General features: G+C 37.9%; 1 long non-coding RNA gene across 1 annotated transcript in view; it reads right to left on the bottom strand.

The window, feature by feature from the left end:
- Nucleotides 1-13685: 13685 nt before the first annotated feature.
- LOC148188546 (uncharacterized) overlaps nt 13686-16038 on the bottom strand; it is a 25020-nt gene continuing 22667 nt past the window's right edge. Inside the window, exon 5 of the long non-coding RNA XR_015777690.1 lies at nt 13686-14229. This is a non-coding gene — a long non-coding RNA (uncharacterized LOC148188546). The remainder of the gene's footprint in view (nt 14230-16038) is intronic.

Raw genomic sequence — 16038 nt, 5'->3', positions numbered from 1 at the left:
TATACCTTAATGCATCAATAACAGAGCATCTAATATATCAATAAATAAAAAAGTAGAAATTAAAATTAATAATAAAATTAAAATAAATAAAATTACATTCAATGTAGTGATGAGTGATGATGTGGTGGAATTTAAGTCAGAAAAATCTATGTCAACAGTGTATTATCACTAAGTAATGATACTTTTTGTTTGTCTGTATAAATATAAAAGTATAATAGAAATATACTATAGGCCTAGTAAATAATGTAAATAAAACAGTTAATATATTAACATGTTTTATAGCATAATGCCATATAATAGATATGGGATATAAAATATAAGGATAATCCAATAATATAATACAGTGGACTAAAATATTATGTATTATTTTGAAATGGGCCCGTCCGCATAATGAATAGCCTTTTTTAACACTTTGTGTGCTAAAATTTTAGCTTAAGTTTAATTTCAAATGCATGTTTCTTTTATCAGAGTATTTTTACGCCTTGGTGTTGCTTCCTCTACTGGAAAGATCTTAGTAAGAGAACACATAAATACAAACAGGACATGAGCTGAGTGTTTAAAAAAGCAAAGCTGGCATTGATGAAAATAGATTGCTGAGTCATTTCCAAAACATTAAATGGCAGAGGATAACTTAAACTGGTTTCTTGATAGTTTCCACTTTAGTTTGGAGTGGTGATGCCAGCATCACTACACAGGAGAGGAAATGTGTGGAAAATCCACATGTAATGACAGTGAGTAGTAGACGGGCTGAATGTGGAAAAACTGAGACAGATTGTTGAAATTGCACTTATTTTTTTCCTTCAGACATCTCAGGCTGTTCATGGTGTGTTTTTCTAAATGGATGGATGTTTTCATAATGAACTTCTTTTCACTAGATGAGAGGGCAAAAGTTGGAGGTGTTGTTATTTATGGGATATTATGTAGTGGTTTTACTTGTCCAGTCCACTTGAGATCAAACTGGGCTTTATGTTGTACATGAATTAAAACACTGTTTTACAGTGTATTTACAGTTTATTAGGATTTAAAGAAGTTTAGGAGTATGTAGTTCTGTATTGGGAATGTAACACTGTGTGACGTCACAGATGAGCCTCCTGCTCAACTGAAGTGACACTTCTAACAGTGTAACCTATAATTAAGGAGGAACTAACACTGCCTGAAACAGCACTGTGGAAAAAAAAAATCCCAACTGATTATCATTGTATCACTCATTCACTATTCCCCTTTGAAATACATTAAACACTATGAATCCTAATTATTTTGCATCATGATTGAAATATGTAGCGTTATCTGAGTCTTTTTAACACACTAATAATTAAGTCAAACCCTATAGCCACACTACAGATCTGAATGCTAATGGCAGCATTTATGTTAATGCTACAATATGTTTTCTTAGATTTAACACTTGCTAATGAGCAGAAACCACCAAGTAGAACTGAGCATGATGGAAGTGGCAGTTTTGAAGTATTTAGTATTGTTTTTAACAACTTATGGATTAAGTGTTGTACAAAGTAAAAGATGATGGTGCAACAAATGCAATGACAGGTGTAAAGAAGAAATTGGCATTAAAAAAAAGGAAAAGTCTGCACAATGAGCAAGTTGGGGTTATGGGTAGGTCACATATTGACACATATTGTATATATTCTTATTGTTATTCTTTCTTATGTATATCTCTGTTGTTCGTTGTAGCATTGCAAACATATTATTTTTATATTTTGAACTTACATACTAGTTTTATACACTTTATGTTGCATAAAGCACAGTTTTATATGTTACACACTTTACACACTAAGCACATTAGATATGTTATAATTTAAATATTCACATATTAGTGCTAATTGTTTATTACTGTATTTCTTTACATTTGTGTTTTTACAAACTTACCTACTCAACATGATATACATTATTTTTTAATATTTACATATTGTACTAATTATTTACTATTGCTGTATTTCTGTTTTTATATACTTGTGCTTGTACTTATTCCTACTTGTGATATTTGTGTATGCAGTAATGAACCACAATTTCCCCCTTTGGGATCAATTAAGTATTTCTGATTCTGTTTCGAACAAACGCAGGACTTTCCCCCCATAAAACCACTGTTCATGCTCCATGAAAACAACTTTACATTAAGTGCATAACTTTCTGTTAGGTATTTAACATGATGATGTCCAACCATAATTCTTGTTGTTTTTCACTAACAATTTTTCTGGTTTTCCAGTAACTTTTGTGCCACCAAATCATGGGTAATTTAATTTATTACGTGATTTTTGCTAACCATAATCTAAGCGTTACAAAACTCAAAGTTTGAACGTATCAGCTACAAAATAAAAGTACAAACGTGATGTATTCGTTCAGAAACACATACTACGAAAACCATTTTTGGCCATTGAGTTGTGTGAGGTAGCTTAAATACAGCCTCATAGACTCCGTATGGTAAATACATAAATAAATAAACAAAAATAAAGACTCCATATGGCACGGCCTCACAAAGCTGCTACATAACTGTAGACTGTCATTTTGATTATTACGTCACCCAGACAACAACAACAAACATGGTGCTAAACTACTACATGGTGAAACATCCTGCATCTACCATATGAGTACTCCTGTGCTGGCAGTTAAGTCAGCTGATCCATCCAACTGGTTTGTGTGAATACTCACAAAAAAAAACTGAACAGTGCGACTAGGCTGCTTTGTGTGATTCAGACTTTTGTAATCCAGTGTTGCTGGACAATGCCTATATAAGCAGACGAAGCAAAGAACAGCTGGTCTTGACTGTGTTTAGTTGAAGTTCAGGGGAGAATATTTGTCCTGAAATAGTCACTGAAGAACACAAACAGCTCTGTGATTCATTCCAGACCTTCAACCACCAGCCATCAATAAATAAACCAGAGGGACACGAAGAAAAGAGAAGAAGGAGAGCATTTTTAAAAAATGTTCGTATACTTTTAAAGTTTATTTAGTGTATCTCCGAGTCCTTGCACAAAAAGTCATTAGCACAAAAAATTATTTATAAATAACTCCAGACAGAAAGACGGTTGTGAAGCAGACAGGCTGTTTGGGTGAATGGCGGACAGGAACTCTGCGCTACACACACACATACACGTCCACTCAGTGTGTTTGTTGGTATTTCCTGTTAATGACCCTGCAGTTATTATGCTGGAATTTAACCAACTACTGTTCCCACCCTCCCACACACTCTGAGGACCCTGATGTTGTAAAGAAAAATGTTTCCTCCGTGTAGTCATGGTTACTTTACTTTCACCGCCAACAGAGTCTGAAGCATCACCGCTTCCGTTGCGGTTAACCTGAACTAACCAGAATATTGATTTTAAATGGGGAGTTTATCCCATAATCAAAAATACACTGTTTTCCTTTTACCTGTGGTGCTATTATCGATCTAGATTGATAAGTGAGAGTTACTGAGATATCAGCTGTAGAGATGTCTGCCTTCTCTCTAATATGATGTAACCTTTGGGGCTCAAAGTGCCAAAAAACATATTTCAAAGGATCAACAGCAATGTCTCTTTCCAGAAATTATATCCCGGTTACTCCGGATAATCCACAGACCTTGTTGAGAGCAGTTTCATGAAGGAGCTATTTTCTTTTTCATGACCTACACAGTCAATTGTAGTGTAAGATGAAATTTATTGTTCATGAAATTCTGAAATAGCGACTTTTCATGTGAAAAAGGGGAAGAATGTAAGATTTATTTTGTGAAGTTTTATTTTATTTGGTGTATGATCCTATTTTTTTCTCTGGTTTATTGAGATAAATAAGTTAATTTCATTTATGCAAAATGTATATATTGTTTTGAGTTGCTCCTGATTTAATTTAAAATAAGGAACTATTTGATGTGGTGCTCCTGTGTGTGTTATGTAGAGTTGAACTGTTGTCCTGCTGATGGGGCGGAAATTAAAAACTGACAGAGAAACTGAGAGGACGTCCCTGTGCTTTTTCTTACCCACAGCCCTCGGTTAATTCAACCTTTAAAGTTAAGGCTGGAAGAAGGAAGCCTGCACCTACTCATGGACGAAATTATCAATAAATAATGCTTTACTTGCACACTAACTCCTAAACTTGAAATAAGACCAAAGGCAAGTAGTCAGTGGCCACTAGAAGCATAAAATATAGTGTCTGAACTCCGTTTTGTGGTCTCAAGTAGTCAGCATCAGCTATTTGTTGACATGAAAACTGTGATTAGCAGATTTTATCAGCTGTAGCTGTGGTTTTCCTTTAATGTTCCTGTTAGCGCTGATAGCATTTAGCTTTGTACTGGTCCCACTGAGGTCACCGTGAACCTCTGGTCAACCAGCAATTAGGAGGTCAGAGGTCATTCAGACAGTTTGCACGGGAGGACAGAAGATGTGAAACAGATAAAACATGTGAACTCCCACTTTTTCTTTTTAGGGCTTTTTCACCTAAAAGGGTCAAAACACGCTGCCGCCAGGGAAGACCCCAGTAAGACCAGATAAAACAAAAAATAAAGCAGCAGTCGTGCTGTCAGTCATGCAGCCATCATGTGCGTGACTATTTGTTTGAGATGACAGCGAACAGCTTTGACATTTCCTCTTTTCTCTCTCATTTCCTTCTCTCTTTTTCTCATTGTCCCTGGAGTATATCCACACGAAACCACTTCATATCTGACCTCAGTTTCAGCCCTCGGTCCAGAATAAGACTGCATTTTTTTATCCCCACCAAACCAAGCTTTTTGAATTATTTCCAGCATGTATAAATCTTAAAACTCTAGCTCATTGTTTCAATGTGTACGGGGAATACTGAGCATTTCCAAAAGGATGATGTAGCTGCCCGATGAGGGTTAGGGACTTTCTGTTGCTTCAAACTTTCAAAGATTTTTAAAGTCATTACAGTCAACATAACAGCTGCTGTAATTAACCTGGACTTATAATGACTTTGTCACCACAGTGCAGCAGCAGCAGCTTTGGACTAACTACTGGTTATCAGCCACAATTAAATTATTATTTCAAAATTGTTTTGTTTTCTGACAACAGAAACAGAAAAATATGTAAATGAAAACAACAACTTTGTGAATTTGTAGGTGATCAAAGAGAGCGGGAGGAGACTGAACACGTTGACAGCAAAGTTAAGGTAACTTTCTGTTGCCTCTAATGTTCTCTGTGATAAACAAAGTCAATAAAGTCGATGACAGCTGTTGGCATTAACCTCTATTTGCAGTGGTGCGATGTAGGGCTGCACAATAAATCGATATATAATAAATTTGTCAATATGGCCAAGTGCACTAGGTTAAAATGTGTCACAACATGCCGTTACAAAAGACGCACTGTGGTGCAACAGAGGTGCTCAGACTGATAAATCATATTTCATGCGTAACGCAACACACTTGTTAGTTACATACCCAAACAAAAATCACATCAGTATTTTTGATTTTTTTCAGTGAAAAAAAAGCAAAACTTACCATTCCCACTAGAACTGCGACTCAAATCATAATTGCAATATCTGTCAAATACCACTGCAATATGATATATGTGCTTTTTGGGGTTTTTTGCATATCATGCAGCCCTAGTGTTGTGTACTCAACATATACTCAAGTAGTGTACTTTAGTATAAATTTGAAGTACTTGGACTTTTCATGCCACTTTCTACTTACTACTTTTTATTTCATTACATTTATTTGGCAGTTTAACTTCCTTTAAAATTAAGATTTTTGCACAAAAAATATATGACGAGAGAGAGTAATTACAAGTACAGCTGAAGTCGATTGCAGTAATCAATAAGTATATTAAGTACTAATTTGATCCTCATTTTCCATAAAAAACATTTCATGGTTCAGACTTCTCAAATGTGATGATCTGAGAAGCTGCTGCTTTTCTCTTTGATTATTCTAATCATTTTAATCTATTTTGATTAATTTTGAGGTTTGTAGCCTGCTCCAGTAAAATCCTGTTTTTTTTTGCATGGGTAATACTAATCTGATGCTGATGTGTATAATATAGTCGCAGAAGATTTTTTTCTTCTTTCTTGAGCACTACTTTTAGTATTTTAAATTTGTTTTCTTGATAAAACTTTTGAACATTCTCAGTGTAGGACTTTTACTACTGAGCCTTTTTACAGAGCAGCACTGGTACTTTTACCTAAAGCTCTGGTACTTCTCCCAGTGTTGAGATGATATTTTGTCAGACGATGTTGCAACACATGATTTGGTCATGATCGGAGCAGACTGTCCTACTCCTTATCAGATGTTGATACTATGCAATTTTGTTGTTTCAAAACTGAAAAGACGGAGAACATATCTTTTTTGTTGTTCGGATGTTGCACTCTGGGCCACTGAGGTCTGGATGGGCTGGACGACACAAAACAATTCAACAGCACCACAAACTGCATCCTCAAAAATGCCCAGATGTGCCTGATGGCTCAGTGGATAGAGCAGCGCCCCATGAACAGAGGCTGTGTCCTCACTGCAGCGGCCGCAGGTTCAAATCCAGCCCTGGCCCTTTGCTGCATGTCTCCCCCTTTCACACTCTCACTGTCCTGTCAATTAAAGGCAATACAAACCCCAAAAAATAATCTTTAAAAAAGAAAAAAATGCCCAAAAGTTGAATCAACACGTCTTTGAAACAGTTTCAGCAAGCTGAAGATGATAGCCTTCATAAAGAAGGATTTACTGCAGCACTGTTGTATCAGACTGCAGTAGTTTTAGTGAGGTGTACCTAATAAACTCACAACTGAGATGGTGTCTGAGGTGACGATGCAGTCGGTCTTTGTCAGGCCAGGGGGGATAAAGCTGAACTTCTCTCTAATGTGTTCTTTCTTTCATATTGAGTCAACATTTTTTTCAGTTTAACAGCGTCCTGCTGATGTGTCACCGTTCTTACGGACGTGTGTGACAAGTCACCCAGACTTTCTCAACACAGCAGAATTTGTCCTCAGTTAGCAGCGTTTATGAGCCTCTCTCAAATAATTTTGCAACATCTGTGTAGTCGTCATGACAACAGAAACACAAACACAGAGACAACATCTGTGATGCGATACTGAAAAACAAAAATGTGAAAGAACAGAACAGAAATGAACTCAGAAAAAACAATCAGGCACATCTGATCTAAACTACATTTTAGTTTTAATAGAATCAGTTAAATACTGTTAGAAACAGGATGCAAGTCATGAAAACTTGCTTCCTGCCTTCTTGGAAATAAGTTGTTTTAGTTTAGTTGTTTAGTTGTTTGTGTTGAAGCCTTTAAAAAAAAAGGAAAACTATGTGCCTTCTCCAGAGAAGGGGAAAACATTTCTACAGTCTTTTTATTTTATTTTTATTTTATAATTTTATTTGTTTAATTTCCTTAACTTAGTTTTCCTATTTATTTTTTTTTGTTACTGCACTTGTTTTGGTTTACTGTCAGTTTTCTTTAGTATTGTTGGTTGTTTTATTTTAGTAGAGTTTAGGTGTTTATTTAGATGCTTAGTTTACTCTAGTTTTCCCTGTTTAGTTTAGCTGTTTATTTATCTGTACTGATTTTTTGTATGTTTATTTCACTTGAGGAAATATGTCAAACTTATTTAAGCAGAGTTTATATGTTCAGTTTATTTTAGTTTTTGTGTTTTATGGTTGCTTAGTTTTGTTGTGCTGAGTCTAGTCTAGATCCGTTTAGGCTGCTTACATGCTTTGTAATCTGTTTGGGGTAACACACTAAACAATTCAATTCATAATCAAGCAAATCTGCAAAATATGAACTGAAATAAGTTAAAGAAAAAATCAGCCCTAAAATAAAGATGCTTTAAACTGGCCAAAATAAATAAATAGATCAATAGATTAAAGCATTGACGAACAAACGATGGATCCCAGGTCTGTATCCGTTTGCCCTCTCGGCTTATGGAGCTCCACATGATAACAAACACATTCACAGATTAAAGAGCTGAAGTTACCTTATCTGAGGTATGCTAATAGACAGCTGATCCCTGCTGTGTTCACATCGACTGATTACACATCACAGATCAGTCTGATCAGATACACAGCTTTGATCTCCCAGTGGGATATTTAGTGTGTGTGTGTGTGTGTGTGTGTGTGTGTGTGTGTGTGTGTGTGTGTGTGTGTGTGTGTGTGTGTGTGGGCTGTATGGGTCAGCAGAAAGAGAGTCAGGAGGAAAAGGATGGAGAACGTGGGCGTGGCTGCTGACATTACTGAAAATGGAAGGAAATGACTGTTTATTACAAAGAAGCACAGCACACACACTGTCTCCTCCACATCTGATACGAATATGTTTTTTCATAATAAACCTTTTTGCACTTACTGTAATAAAACATAATTGTTTATTTTTTTATTGCAACATCAACAAACTACACACATAAGAGGATGCCAAACACAGTTTGATCTTTGAATCCAGGTCCCCTCCACCTCATCCTCTTTACCCTCCACCAGGATTGCATTTGGTCATGCATCCTTAACCCTTTCTGCTTACAGTTCCAGGTAAGAAATGTACAAAAAAGCTCAGAAGCCATGAATGCTTGAAATATCACAAGAGGTTTTCAACGCTGGAGTCCAATCCTCTTATGGCTCATTTATGTCAAAGTTAGATATGCACATGGACACGGATGGGGCCTTCTGTCCGTACATCGGTATTAGTACCACTGGATATCATGGGGGTAGTTTAAGTGAGATACGATTATGGATTTATAGAGAGAACTGGATACAGCGTTGAAGGCAGGGCTCTGTTCATTCATATGAAAGTTGCTCAGTGGTGCATGAAGCCAAAAAGTTCTGCTACTGCTTCTAAAATAACCATTATCATCTCTATGTGGCCCATAGAGCAAGCACACTAGGGACTGGCACTGTCTGAGTCGGCTATGCTCTAACTTGAATGGGAATAAAATAATTCAAACATGCAGCTCTTCCAGAATTTCTAAATGTTATCAGACCGAAAAGATCAAATCATGATAGGGAAACAAGTCACTTTGTGGAAGATGTGACGCTCAAAAACCATGTAACCACTGATTTACAGACTTCTCTTTCGCCATGTAAGTCAATGGAGGAGAGAGTTTTTGGCCACACTTGTGTCTTCACCTCGATACTGAAACAAAACCTACACCTTTGGAAGTAATCTAGGCTCTGACCTTTTGTCGCTCTGTTATACATTTTTTCCTCCTACCCACTGTAATTATCCACTCTGACCTCACACTGATCCTTCCATTACATCGCCTAAAATCGCATATGTTGAAGTTTTTTCACAGGATCCCTCATGTCCCAAGAAGACGCCCTTGGCAACAGTGCTAAACAGAGAAAAGTGCTAAACTTGAGAAAACGGTTTAATTTTAAAAATGAAGACACACACACAGCACTGCAAAGCTCTGTGTGTCTACAACCTTATATGGAGATGTTCCTGCAGCTGAGGTCACTGACAGTTAGCCATGACATCACACGCACGCGTGCGCACGCGCACACACACACACACACACGCACGCACACACACACACACACACACACACACACACATGGTTAGATAAATGTAGGTCAGTAATATAAACTGTAAAACACAGAGGACTGTAAATATTTCAGCAGTGATGTATGTGCAGTGACACACACACACCCACACAGAGACCCCCCGGGGGGAGGCAGGGGAGACGGGGAAGGAGGGGGTGCCTGAACAGCTTGTGACGTCTCCAGGCCATGATAACGTCTGCTAATTGGTTCCATCAGGCCTCAGTGTGTGTGTGTGCTGAGTGTGTGTGCTGAGTGTGTGATAGTTCAGTCATTCTAACACACAGCCTGCGAGTGTGTTTCATGTGAGTTTTAAGGAAGTTTCTTCCATCTTCTCTCAAAATGCCAGTCAGCAAAGTATTTTTGTGAATGAGAAGAACAAGGACGCAAAAACAAGACAACGACATGCAGCTGAAGTGTCGGGGCTGGAGAGACGAGAGTCTGACACCATGTCCCGACATCCTTCACAGGTGTCTTTGCAACAATTCACACCTTGATTCTAGTGACTCTGACGTCACCTGTCTGACATGTTACCAACAACCAGGTGACATCAACTTGTGAAAGATCTGAAAGAAATTTTAAAATGTGGCAAAACACCACAGATCCGGATGTCAATACCAGGTATTTTTGCACTGTAGAAAACACGCATGGGGGAAGAAGTACTCTGATCTTTCATTTAACAGATCAGTGTGTGGGATTTAGTGGCATCCAGCGGTGATAGCAGATTACAACCAGCTGAAACTTTCCACGTTTAGATTTTCTTTTAGTGTTAAAAACCAGCAGTAAATAAAGCAGTTTCACATGTAAAATTCAGCAAAAGCGCCAAATTGACATCTGTGTGAAAGGAACATGTGTTATGTGTTTGACCCACTGCAGGAGATTTAAAAAGCAGCTAGCAGCAGTTAGCAGCTAACACAAAGAAGAAGAACCGCTGCCGAAAATGCCCACACATTGGGACACAATGAGAGTAGGCAGAGTACGAGATCAGCCACAGTAAGGGATAGAAATGATTGTTATTGCAATGTTAATGCCATTGTTATTGTTTAAAAAGCGCTCCCCCACACTTACGTCACACTAGAGGCTGACGCTGTTGTGTTACACATCAAAACTGTCACACCTTGTTTGCTCGTGGGATGCCGGCATGCTGTTTCAAATCACACTCTAGATCGGCAGGTTGCCTCCGTCATTTGGTTCTGTGTAAAAATGCAAAGGAGGCTTATAGAAGGGACTTCATAGTGGTCCTGTCATGCAATCTCTGTAAAAAAAAATGTGTTTCTCTATCGCTTTTCCGATTGTTACAGAAAGGCTGCGAGCACCTGCTAATGTGTTCTCAACTTTTTTCTCTGATAACTTCAGATCAAGACATTTGGGAGGTTTTTACAGGGAACCTAATCACCTATAGAGATGTCTTTCTCTCCAAAACAAACATACGCTGTGATTTAAACCGGTAATAACAGTAAATAAAGCAGTGTCATGATACAAATCAGTGTTTTTCAGACACTGATGGGCTGTCAACTACAGTAGCCCACAGAAAAACATGAATAACCCTATCAAGAGCCAGTGTTTGGTTTGTGCATCCTGGGCTACTGTAGAAACATGGCGTGGCACCTTGGTGCTCTACATAAACACGTTATGTTATTACGTGCTCGCTATTTTGAAATAAATGGCTCATTTCTAATAAAAACATGATGATTCTTATTTTCCGGTGACTATACACTGAAGAAAATATACTTATTATATCGGATTCACTTTCTGCCACTATGTATCCCCCGAATTCATACACACTGGACCTTAAATTAATAGAGTAAAGATTCAAAAAACTTTTTTGTCTATCACATAGTGACAGAAAATTACCTTCGGTTGGGGGCTCAAACAACATGAAAAAGCATTCACACCCATGACTCTGACAATGGTGCCACAGATCAATAAAAACACGCGCGCAAAGCTTCATTACAACCGTACTGATTATCTTGCCGAGTTTCAAAAGTATATTGCAGTGGGAATAAAAGAGATCTGGTAAGTTTTCCTTTTGGCCGGGGTACTCTGAAACATTTGGCTGAAGGTGAAGGAGGTGTAAAGGGTCCTCTGTGATGCAGCCTGCTTTTCTTTTTTAATACTAATAATATCTTGTCTTCTGATTAGCGATATCTGTGTCTTCTCATTTAATGCTTGGTAAGAAAAAAAAGTAGATTTCCCAATATGCCAAACTTTAAGCACCAAGTTACAGGTCCGCAGAGCCGTGAGGGTCCACATTAAATTCTGTCATCTGTCCTCGTCCACATGGACATTTCATGACCATGCAGAATGTAAACCGTGACAGCACATGTGAACATGTAGGTATAAACAGAGGCGCTGGAGTGTATCAGGGCCTTCAGAGAGACAAGGACCGCAGTGTGAGCGAACTGGACATTACAGACTGAGCGGAAACATGGAAAAAATGCCAAAAATAGATAGATTTTTAAAAAAAGAGGGTTAAAAATGTCTGGGACTTCTCAACGGTCAGGAGAACTGAGGCAGCCTCTCAAACGAGAAGAGAAACATCTTGAAACTCACCCTACTTTAGATTTTTTTCTACTCTAAAATGCGACAAAATAAAACCTTCTACAGGTTCAGAAAACTGAAAAATGATCGCAGAGTCCCAACTGTGAAACTCAACACAAATAAACTCGGTCCAGTGAACTGTGTCAGAGTTCACATCGTCAGTCTGTCTTAATTCAAACAAAACAGTAATTAATGACAAAATCTGAAAAATTAGACTGTTTACTGTGTGCGATGCCATATGTTGAATCAGTAATGAGCTACAGGCCTGCAGCATTTACGCTCTGTGTGTGTGTGTGTGTGTGTCTTGACCCACAGGCAACACAAGCTGTTACTCAAGAAAATGCCTTTGGAAACACGCACACACACAAATAAACACACACACACACACACACACACACACACACACACACACAAATAAACACACACACACACACACAGTCTGCTAACTGGGAATGACTACACACAGCGAGAAGTAGAATCTGTAACATTGCCGGCTTCATCTGAATTTTAGTCTCTCAGGCAAACTGTGGGTGTTCATTTCGTAAACGTTACTTCAAGCTGTTTCTATTCACCGTTTGTACTCAAAACTACAAAAAGAAATGCAATTTAATTTCTCGGTGAATGGCAAAAGTAAGCGTCCTTCAAGCTCACAACGCTTACTGATTTAAGATATAACAGCACAAGTTTTAAAATCAGCGAACATAAAACACTCTTCCTCCTCATGACAATAACATTTCTAACTCACTGCTTTCCAGCTCTCTCTTTGATTCATCTCATGCACCAGGTCCCAAACACTGTGTGAGCATGCAGCTCATTTTGTAAAAGTGCTGACATGTCTAAGTGAAGGTATGCCAAACATTAACTTAAGTGAAAAAACACCATCATTTCAAGGTTTGGATGAAACCAGCAATGTTAGGTATTCCTTGTCTGCAGAGGACTTAAGATTTGAGTTATGACTTTTAGGAAACAGTGACTCTGAGTTTATTCAGACATGAAACAAATGTAAAATTTCCATCACACTTATCCTAAGACGTGCATGGCAAAAAAGAGTTTCAACCTTTTATTTTTTATTTATCAGATATTTTTATAAATTGCAAAACAGTTAAAACAGTTAAAGTATAGTCACCCTGGAGACTGGTCGGTTTCTGTCATCACATTTGAAGTCAGTCTTTTGTTGTAAGCACGAGCAGACAGTGATGCCTGAGCCTTTACACTTTTAACAAAACACAGCTGGATATACCTCCCAGGATCAGACTTAAACCTGTAACAACAAACCAGAGCCGCAGAGATGCTACGCAGAGAGGCGGAGAGCTGTGATTGGTCAGCTGGGACTACCCATTTCCTCCTCTGTGTTTCTGAGAATAAATGATTTTTAACTGTGAAGACAGCGTGGAGCAGTAAAAAATAAATAAATAAATAAAATTACATGGCAATCCAAAGTGGCCAACATTATAAAAAATCAAAAATGTAATGAGAAAATTGAAAAAATAAATAAATAAAATAAAATAAAATAATGGGGCATATCAAATATAATTAGCCTAAAATAATAGGAGGCGAAAAAAGATGAAAAAAAAAAAAATAAAAAAAATATAATGATAATAATAATAAAATATATCAAAATTTTCTGAATTGAACTTAATAAAAACATTAAAATTAATAATAATAATTAATAATATTCAGTAACTGTATAGTTTTCGGTTGTTTATACATTTTTAACAGTGTTCTTATGGTTTTTTCTTAATTTAATTTAATATCATATAATATTGGCCATTTTGGTCCCATACGAAGCTTTAAAGCTGTTTCTATAAACCTTTCTGTCATTGAGCGCTCCTCGTGTCCACACAGTGAATAAAAGAATGTAAACAGGATCACATTCTTTACACAAGACCCGAAAATATAAATGCTGATCAGAAGATGGATGTGCAGATACAATTCTCCACTTAACAGAAGGAGAGACGCAGAGTTTCACCCAACTTCAGTCCCTTCCTGCCTCAGAGTCCTTCATGATGATGTCACATCCTGTCTGGAACAACAGCCATTGTACTCCCCAGGAAGTGAACTTCCCGCGGGCGGTCTGTTCTTCCCTCTGAGGGTCAGTCGGTGCAGTCTGACTCTGATAACTGCTATTTAACAGGAAGACTCATCATGGAAATCCATCAATGTGACAAGTATTTGGTCACTGTATGCTCACACCGGCGCAGGTCATTTAAGAGACGAGGCGTGTTTCTTCGTCCGTCATCCTGCAAAAATCCACGAAACGATGCCAAAATGTTGCACTCAAGCTTCCATGTTTCCTCAAGTTTTTAGTAGACACATTTTTTGAGTTACCAACTCAAAGCAGAAAGGATAGTTTTAACAGCTGTGTTGATTTTGCCATTCCCAGTAGGTGGATTAAAAAACACTGAACGCCACTGATTGGTGAGAGCGAATCGTCACCAGAATCGTGACTTGTGCCAGATGGGACAGTCTGCTCAAACGTGTCATTTTTAGACAGCTGAGCTATCCTCAAGCGTTGCGTTGAAGATGAAGTCACAGCAGTTTCAAGTGGTGTCGATGTGGTGATCGGCTAAGAATCTGCTTACACTGATGAGAACTATCCACTGTGATTCAGAAATAGAGCTTGATCAAAGACTTGATACCAAAAGTGAGCTGAGTGAAGTTGAGTAAGCCGAATAATGCAACGACGATACAGCACAAGAAACAGACAACCACTCACACTCACATTCACATCTACAGTCAGGTTAGAGTCAGCAATTAAGGAATTAGAAAAGTAGAAAACAAAGGTTATCTGGGAGGAAAATGATAAAGAAAATGCCAAAGTTTGTGTTAAATTAGTATGTCTGTTACACTACGTGACCTAGACATTTCAAACAACACTGACTTTTGGTTTTACACAAGATAAGATCGGTGGTCTCCTGGATAAAAGTCCAGTTTTGTTTGACCCGTCAAATCTGACTTCCTCCCACCCTACAAAGACTTTCTCGCTCTTCATACGACCTCAGTTGCTCTCAGCATTAAGTGCTGCTGCGGATCTGTTTAAATAGGAGTTAGTTGAAAAAGACATGAAAGGGTGCCTTTGGCATGAATATAACACAGTGAGAGCAACAGTATTTGAGATGAGAACCCATGAAAACACACAAACGTGTAGAACATGCAAACTCTGGAGGAGGAACAGCGCTAACCACCGCACCATCATGCCACTCTCAACCGGTTTATCTTTAGGAGACACTATTTTAATAAAGGAGTTTTTTTAATACAATATATTCTGATATTCACCAAATGTAACCTGATCGTGTCGCCACAGAGGACACATTGTTAATAGAGCCAGTTAGATGGTTAGCCCACTTTATCCCTGGAGGAAAAGTGTTTTTCAGTAGCAGCCCCCAAACAAACCACACAGTACAAAGAAAAGTGCAAAAACAAAATACAAAACACATTTACTTTTAAGCAAGTGCAGGCACACAAGTGCTCAAACTGCTGAAAGCTAACAAATATAAGTTTATATTAACTGTCCAAGACTGAAAAAACTTGCTCCAACATCATTTTCTCCTCATTTATGTATGTTTGTTTGTTTCTGCTGAAAGTCATAAACTTCAGGGAACTCGGATACTAGTAAAATTACCTCCTGTTTCGTTTCCTTACTGGGGTTTCTGTGGTTGCCATGGTCACACACAAAGTTCAAATCCTAAACTTAGACGGCAGCGATAAATAAATAGCCGTGCACATTCAGGGCCGGCAGCCATCCTATCTGTACTTTTTGCTACAGTCATGTTTACATTAAAAACAATGGAGGGAGCAGCGGCCATCGCTCACTAATAGACAAAACATTCCCCCGGACTATTTTTAGACAATACATTAAATCAGAGACATTCGTGTCTACACCCTGACGAGAAATCTAACCTACGACAAGCTATGTAATTTGCTCTGGCTAAAGTCTCTACTTTAATTAGTGATTAGGTTTTATTTTTATTATGTTTTGTATCATTAATATATGTTCACTTTCTCTACAGTCACAGATGATGCTGCTTATATGACTATATGTCATACTG

This window comes from Plectropomus leopardus, chromosome 10 (genome assembly GCF_026936395.1).
Source record: "Plectropomus leopardus strain MGB_pleo_1.0 chromosome 10, ASM2693639v1, whole genome shotgun sequence".
Taxonomy (NCBI): domain Eukaryota; kingdom Metazoa; phylum Chordata; class Actinopteri; order Perciformes; family Serranidae; genus Plectropomus; species Plectropomus leopardus.
Note: the sequence above shows the minus strand (reverse complement) of the source record. Positions and strands in the feature narration are given on the sequence as shown.